This window comes from Fundulus heteroclitus, chromosome 20 (genome assembly GCF_011125445.2).
Source record: "Fundulus heteroclitus isolate FHET01 chromosome 20, MU-UCD_Fhet_4.1, whole genome shotgun sequence".
In the NCBI taxonomy this organism is placed as follows: Eukaryota; Metazoa; Chordata; class Actinopteri; order Cyprinodontiformes; family Fundulidae; genus Fundulus; species Fundulus heteroclitus.
In genome coordinates, this window is record NC_046380.1 from 22,562,639 (window position 1) to 22,571,585 (window position 8,947).

The 8,947-nt window shown below is 37.6% G+C and overlaps 1 pseudogene; it reads left to right on the forward strand.

Annotated features, from left to right (window-relative positions):
* The first annotated feature begins 55 nt into the window (after window positions 1-55).
* On the forward strand, window positions 56-7,586 carry LOC118567095 (annotated as a pseudogene).
* The last annotated feature ends 1,361 nt before the right edge of the window (window positions 7,587-8,947 follow it).

The following is an 8,947-nucleotide window of genomic DNA, read 5'->3' on the forward strand; positions in this document are numbered from 1 at the left end:
GTGTGGATATTGCTTAATAACCATTCATACCCAGAAACCAACCAATTGGAATCAACTCTATTATTTCTGATAGGAAAATCAGGCAAATATTAAGCCAGACTAATGCCAGTGAGCTGTTTACTGTATAATCGTTCTGACGTAAAGAAAAAGGAGTTTAAAGATCCCAAAATGTTGATAGTTTGTTTCCATGAAGATCGTATGTAAACATTTGAATGAGGTGTGTTGTAATAGCTGCTCTCAACATGGTTGCACACTATTGTTCACTTTATTCTCATACAGTCCAAAACACACCAGGGAGCCCTGCACTTAAATTGATTTGCATGCCAGTAGATGCGTGACCGCCTCCTGACATAACCAACTACTTCATCTCCTCTGTTGCTGTTTTTCACCAGCATGGACGGATTCAGGGTCGTCAAGCTGAATGAGGTCATCCGCCTGGTTGACGTTATCATCACATGCACCGGTAACCTGACTCAAAGTCATACCGACTACTCCTGAGAGTGCGCAGAGACAGGATTACATTTCTGAGCTTTTTTTTTAATCGTTTATAGAGGCTATTCAGCTCATGCTTCTTTGCACTGTATCATGCTTACTTTGATTTTACAGGACTGTCTCAGAAAAATTAGAATATTGTGATAAGTTCTTTATTTTCTGTAATGCAATTAAAAAACATGAAATGTCATACATTCTGGATTCATTACAAATCAACTGAAATATCGCAAGCCTTTTATTGTTTTTATATCGCTGATTATGGCGTACAGCTGAAGAAAACTCAAAAATTCCTATCTCAAAATATTAGAATATTTCCTCAGACCAAGTAAAACAAAAAATTATAACAGCAAAACAAAATCAAACATTTGAAAATGTCCATTAATGCACTCAGTACTTGGTTGGGAATCCTTTGCACAGATTACTGCATCAATGCGGCGTGGCATGGAGGCAATCAGCCTGTGGCATTGCTGAGGTGTTATGGATGCCCAGGATGCTTCAATACGGCCTTTAGCTCATTTGCATGTTGGCTCTGGTGTCTTTCAGCTTCTTCTTCACAATACCCCACAAGTCTCCATGGGGTTCAGGTCAGGGGAATTGGCAGGCCAATCAAGGACAGTGAATGCCATGGTCAGTACACCAGTTTACTGTGAGAATCTTATGTCGTCTCTATAACCACTACCATACTTGTGATTGAGTTTACTGAACCAAGCTGAGTGTTTTTCAAGGCTCAGGAACCCTGCAGTGTTTCCAGTTAATTAGACGATTCAAGTGATTAGTTGAATAGTCCTACTAGTAGACTTTTCACGATATACTAATATTTTTGAGATAGGATTTTTTAGTTTTCTTCAGCTGTACGCCATAATCCGCGATATTAAAACAATAAAAGGCTTGCGATATTTCAGTTGATTTGTAATGAATCCAGAATGTATGACATTCTGTTTTTAATTGCATTACAGAAAATAAAGAACTTTATCACAATATTCTAATTTTCTGAGACAGTCCTGTATGCTGTTTAGTAGATGATGGATGAATTAAAACGGTCGTTCTGCAGGGAATAAAAACGTGGTGACCAGGGGACCCACTTGACCGAATGAAAAATGGCTGCATTGTGTGCAACATGGGACACTCAAACACCGAGATTGATGTGGTAAAATAGTGTATTTTAAAACCTGTTTAAGAAACTCCTCAAGATATCTCCAGGATTATGGTAAAGATGAGTGACTTGTGTTTTTTTGACTCTTAAAGGCAAGTCTACGGACTCCTGAGCTGACGTGGGAACGAGTCCGCTCTCAGGTGGATCATGTCATCTGGCCCGATGGCAAACGGGTTATCCTCCTGGCTGAGGTAGCTCTCTACACCGTGTAATATTTATTGCCTCTTATAGCTACAGAATTCAGGAATTAGATGCAGTCTTATGCCTGCCATGTCCTTATGTTTATCTTCTTTTTTCTTAAACATATTTGGGTATTTTTATTTGCCGTAAGGAGCATGTTTTATAAATCAGGCTGGTCATTACTAGTATGGATGAAGCTGTATTTAGTTATATGAGAGCTCCTTTCATCCTGCTAATAACACGTCTTGTTTCACAGGGACGTCTCCTGAACCTGAGCTGCTCCACCGTTCCCACCTTTGTCCTTTCTATCACAGCCACCACTCAGGTAAAACGCTTGTAAAAGCAACACTGTGTTTATTTTTCTGCTCTACTGGGGCTTGCAGAGCACACAGGATTTGCAGCGTACTTTTCCATTTTCTGCAATTATGGCAGATAATCTCTTGATCCGACCTGGAAATGACGGAGTAAGCTGGACACTAAATTATGCCTATTTTTATACTCCTGCTTCTTTACTTGGCTTTATTAAATTCAAGGATTGTAGTCTTTTTGATATTAACTTTATCTTGCGTTAGTAATGGTTGTTGCTGTTTTTTGTTTTTGTTGTTTTTGTTTTTTTCCAGGCTTTGGCCCTCATAGAGTTGTATAACGCTCCAGAGGGACGTTACAAACAAGATGTTTACTTGCTTCCCAAAAAAATGGGTAAGAGTTGAAAAATGTAACTGTGTTGTGTTTACCATGTCAAAGCTTCCAAGGAGAACTTTTAATAGGATTGGAGCATATTAATCTTTTCTGCATCTTTCTACCAAACATATACATTTTGAGATTTAGGTTTAATTGCTAGTATAAAATAGACGCATGCACTAAGAGAAAGGGGTCCACGGCTCTCTTAAGTAACTGCAGAAGGAATGATGCTTTGATGTGAAGTCGCCAATAACTCAACTCAAACTTTATTTATAAAGCACATTTAAAACAACCGGGGTTGACCAAAGTGCTGTACAGAAATCACAGTTGCAATAACACAGAAAAAAGACGAGAAGTTGCTTTTTTTTAATACAGGATTTCCTCTAGGATTTTTTTTGGGGGGGCAGGGGTAATGACATAATCTAATTTACATATTTCTTCATACATTGTGACTCAGGCTGTAGGAGACCTTTGCCAAGACAAAAAAGTTATTAAAATAGTGATCAAGTAGAAGATTTTTTGGAACATAAAAATTACCTTTTACAAAATGATTTGGGAATTTAAATACATTGGCTGAATCCACAGTACATAAAACGGCATTAAGAAATGTGCCAAGAAGACAGGGGCACACAAAATGACGAGGTGAATAAGTGCATGTGTAATAAGCTGTGTGAATCAATTTCAGGGAATTATTTTAGTGCAACAGTTTCAGAGACAAAATAGACTACTTCAAAAACTATATTTATGTGATGAGGCAGCAGCAGCTGTGTCGTGCTCATGAGACGGCGCTGAGGGAAGTCTGAACTCCCGTGGCAGCCATAGCTCACACTGCTGCCTCAGTGACTCCAGAACGACTGGTTCTTTTTATAAAGTCGCCATTAATACAAAAAACGTTGCTTACAACTTTTAAAAGACATTTTAACATGACCATTAAATTAATTTCAAACTCTGTTTATGGTTAGTATAAGTGCGCAAATATAGGCTATACATACAAATAGTGGAAATACGTCGGTGGTCTGAAAAGTCACTGGCAACAGCAGCGCTTTGGCAGAGACAGCGTCGGCCTCCCTCAGGAAATGAAAGGAGGGGGTGTCTGTCTTTTCCCTATTGCAAGTACAATCTGTTGTAGTTTCAGCCAGGCAGATACCCGAGTGAGCCGCATGAACGGGATGAATTGTTTTTTGTTATCAAGAGGGACCCGAACCTTTGCGATCGCTGGCCGGGCCACCGAGTAAACTCTCACTGCTCCCACTGGTCAGTCCACCCTTGTCTACGTTATTGACCAACTAAAAGGGCAGCAATGGTTTTCCCCTAAAAAGAAAAGGGCTATTGACTCAATATGAAATAGTATTTCTATATAATGTATAATAAAATGTTTCTAACTTTCATACCTCGGAAGACATTACGCCTCCCAAAAAAACCCTGTGAAGTCGTAACGGCAGATGTTAGCTGTTTTTCTCTTCTTCCATGCCCATGCACAACACTGGTGTCATTTCAAGTTGTCGCCAGGGGGGGCAGACGTCAGCAAAAATCCTGGAACTACTGCTATACTCCTTTAACTTGTGATAAAGTTTAACTTTTTTACATGGATCTGTGGAGAGGGCATGAGTCCTTCATTCAAAGTAATATTGTAAGCGTCTAAACCATTTACCGTATGTTTAGGGACAGAAGAAAGAAAAAACCCACAAGCAACGCATTATTGGTGTGTGTGGATGGACTTTGGGGGACGTATTTTGGTCCCCTCTTTATTTCTGTGCCTGGGGTTAGGTTTAAGACTAAGGTGTCAATTAAGTTAAGAGTTATGTCATAGAAAGGGTTGAAAATGAATAGAAGTGATTATAATTCAGTCTTGCAGTGTAAACCCTGTGAACTGATCAAAAGTTTATAGTGAAAACATGTTGCTTTAATCCTTATTGTTGCCGTCTGTGCTGATACTTCAAAAAGACAGTACACAACAGTTTTCATTGGTGAAAGCCTTCTAAAGTTTTCCATGGCCAATAAAGCATCAGTCAGGACTGATGCTGTTTGAGAATTTACTCGCTCGGTGTCCTGATTTGGACTCTACTGTGCAAAAAAAGAAAAAAAGAAGTGGTTGACTAAAAGTTTGAGAAAATTAAACACATGTTTACTGGCCTGTGGTTAAATAAATAGATGTGGAAATCATCATCTTGGTTGTTGAGTCTTCTGAATGACTACACTCTATTTCCCTAAGTGATTTTTTTTTTTTTTTTTTCCCTCAGACGAGTATGTTGCCAGCTTGCATCTGGCCACTTTTGATGCCCACCTGACGGAGCTCAGTGATGAGCAGGCAAAGTATCTGGGTTTGAATAAAAATGGTCCCTTCAAGCCAAATTACTACAGGTACGTACCTTAAAACTTTACCAATTTGACAAGACTAACAGTTACAAAACTTTAAACCAAGTTCACATATAGCTAAGTATCAGTAGAATATTATTTTATTGTAAATGGATTATTATATGTAAACTAAAACCTTACCAATACGATCTTATATTGTGATTCTGTCCACCCCCCCCCCCCCCCCCCCCCCCCTTACAGGTATTAGGCTAATAACACCAAAGTCCACAACATCTATGTGGATCTGTACGTTTCTGATGAACCCGTCCTTCTGGCTACAGATATATATGTATATTGTATTTTATACTATCCACAGGATGCACAAGCTATATTTAGACTCATGTGACTTGCTGCTTCCTGTAGATGATGCACGTGGCACTTAGTTGGCTATAAAAGGTTGATGTAATAATTACGGCGCTCAGATGTCTGATATGAGATGTACTGAATGTGTTTCTTTACCTGCTGCTTCCTGTCTGAGAGCTACTGAGAGCTTTTCCAGTAAAGTGTGCCAAACGACAGTGAAAGGGTTGGTGTTGTGGAAGACAAAGAATAGAAATCAGATAAAGCTGTTTAAAGAGCCATTTTATGATTATTTTTAATATGTACATGATTACTGGATGATGTTTAACTATGAAAACACGCATGCATGGAATACACCATTTGATTGCTCCCTCTGCTATTTGAACCGATAAACACTTCACTGGGTGTTTTGATTCTTCTCGTCACTTTAGTGCATAAAACTGTGTGAAACTATTTCTGGATGTGTGCTACTAATAAATGATGAGTAGAGATTATTCTTTGCTCAAAGTGGACCAAATGTGAGCTAAAGGTCTGGTTGCTGGACTTTTTATTTTTTAAGGTTCCCAAAAAAAAAGAAGGCTTTATTTAGATCTGTTTAGACTTGTTTGCTCACAGATAAGCCATAGTGACTTTGTTCTTTTACAAGTATTTCTACCACCTAGTGGCCAAATATAGCTCAGTGCTGCTTTAATGTTTTTATGTTCATATAAAGACACTTATTCACAAGACATTCCAGAAGAGAGAGAAGAAATATCCTGATCTTTACTAAGATTATTGCCAATACAATTAACCTGAAGATCTTGGGAAAATCCAGCTTGTTCCTGTTTACCACAATAAATGGAGAGTTAGGAATGCAATTTGTTTTCTGAAAAGATGTATCGAAGGTTTTATTTTGATGTCTTCATCACCTAAGGGCGTTTGGATAATCTGTAAATAATTTACTACAAGATTCAGTATTGTGTTTGATCACACAAGGATTTTAAAATGCCTGTTTCTAATGGTACTTAAAGAAAAAAACGTCAAGAGGTTTTTGATAGTCTGTTAAGTACAACCTGAGCTGACAAAATTTTGTTTTTAGTGATTTGTATTCTGCTTTAATTCTGTGTTTATACAGAAATCTGAAAAAAAAAAAGTTGTTTTGTGTTTTTCATTAGACTTGTTCCAGAACGAGTCTTATTTTAACCACCAGGCGTCTTTTTGTGATCAATTATGTACAGGAATATAAAAGAAAAATCTGAAATACTTTGCAAAAAAGTTTATTACCAGCCAGTTTTAACCAAAGCTTGCCCTGCCCTTTGTGTCATCTTATACTCATATTTTAATATCATTTTATTTTTTGCTATTCCTTACCACCATTGTGTGCAGCTTGCAGAATCCTCCTAATTGCATTTCCCTCTCTATAACCACATGCCAAAATTCCTTGAACCTTTTGTGTGAATATTTTTTTTGGTAAAGCTGCAGAGTTTAAGTTTGTGGTCTTTTCAAAGCTCACTGACACATTTCAGTCGGCTGCATTGGACACCGGTGTGCTTTGTGTCGACTGTATTCCCAGCAAAAATGACTGTCAACACAAGCATTTCTGTTCGGTATGTTTTTAAGGTTCACGCTCAACGTGTGTGTACGCTGCGCTTACACCCTTAGGAAATCTTCTGTCGTAAGATATTACTGTAGTTCATGTTTTCTGAAGTAAAGTTTAACAGCGACTTGTGTCCGGTTCTCCTAATGTTTGAGGATGAAGTAACAGTGTTGCTGTGAAGTGCTTACATGTTTGTGCTGGCAGCTTGAATGGCAGCCAAGGACACTTAGAGAGTAGAAATTAGAGAAAGTGAGCGCTGTAACAATGGTGATTTTTATAGGCTGACGGTGCCATTTAACCCATGTAGTTTGTATTTTAAACATAGGAGTTTTGTTTCCTCCTGAGTATGTTACTTCTCAGACTGGAGGAAGAAACAGCTATGCACCAAAACCCTCAACTTTTTCTCAGTCTAAAGGAATTTTTGATTTCTGCAGCAGCTCAGCTTAGGGTTTAATAAGCATCTGATCTTTCTCTTAAATTTACACACTATTAACATGTTGAATGTTTTGAAATTGTGTACTTTTCCTGCGTTTTTATTTCTTGTAAGACTTGTACTTTTACTCTCATTGAAGCACCTGAACACTGACCTATAATCAACTTGTTTGCTTTGACTAATTATAATCATGTTAACGGTGTTTTAACATTGACACGGATGAATGTGAAGCCCAAATACCATCAATGGGTCCCACTGTGATTTAAAAGCAGAATGATGCTAAATCTAAATGCAAGATCGCCAAATGTTATGTCTTATACTGTCAAAACAATGTTTAGCTTGGATGATTTTATAAAACTGCGTTCTGTTTAGCGTCTATCTTCAATTTCCTTTAATAAATGGTTGACTCATGAAAATTGCCTCACATGGATTATTTCCCCACACATGCGTGCTGAATAGGTATTTGTCCAGTGGTCTTAGACTACAAAATGACCATCACATATTTATTAATAACTAGAAAGACTTTGTATTCTTGGTGTATACCATTATTACATGTTAAAATGTATTCCTAAGACATTTTGAGCCATGCATTTATTCGTCAAATGGTAATATAAAGGCATCTGATCACAAATGTGTACACACTTTGTTCTTTGGGAAGATAGTGGAAGCTCTTATATCAGGTCTTTACTGACCAGTCTATACATTATGGCTATTTTCTGATGATTGTAAAACAAAATCGGTTAGCGGAGACAAAAAATAAACACAAATAATAAGTATGAAATGGAATACAGTGAATATAAAAAACATTGTTAAAGTGTAAAGTATACAATTTAACATTTTTCAGTTGCTGCTTTTTTATACATTTTTTATTACGGGTGATACATTTAGGAAACAGTATGTACACTTGTCTTTTGGTAAAACCCTCTCACCACTGCTACCCAGAGAATGGGAATCACACCAGCAACCAGGGACCTATAATAAACTATTTGTCAGCATATTGATGGCTTGTATTACATTAAATCAACTACATATTAGTACCATACAAGCTTTATTTGTGAGCACATACCTTAAATGTATTTAGTTGTTCATGCTTAGTTATTCACAGAACTGAACTCTGGCTTCCAAAACAACACTAAACGACCTGTTCCTCATCAAAAAGTAAAAATTGGACTTTCATATTGCTGGCATTATGCTCTTCAACATAAGAGACTTGCGTTTTTATGGAAGATTACAATAAAAGGAGTCTCATATGTAGAGGTAATACGCAAGCTATCAACAAGACATTAAAAGGGACTTTGAATTAAAAATAAATTCTCATCCAGCTAATTACCAGACTAAAGGGACTTAATATTATGGAAAAAATACTCATGGTTGGGAATTTGAACTTTCAAATAGTTGAAAAATTAATCTGGTCATCTTCTACACTGCCATCATTCAGTCTGTTTTGTGCACATCTATACCTGTGTGGTTTGATTCATCCACAGAACAGGACGGGTCCAAACTGTAATGAAGAATTAGGTCTGTAGAGACCATCACCAGGGCTGACCTTTCCTCCATCCAGGACTTGTGCTGGATGAAGGGAAGAAAGAGCAGCTAATATTTCTGCAGACCCCACACATCCTGGACAAAAATGATTTAGACTTTCACCCTTCAGGTCGGCACCAACAAAAACCAGCTGCCACAGACACACTTTGGTCCCCTAGGCTGTCAATATGATCACTTCAATGCGGTAACCAGATTGATGCCATGCTTAAAAGATAAGACAATTATAGTATAA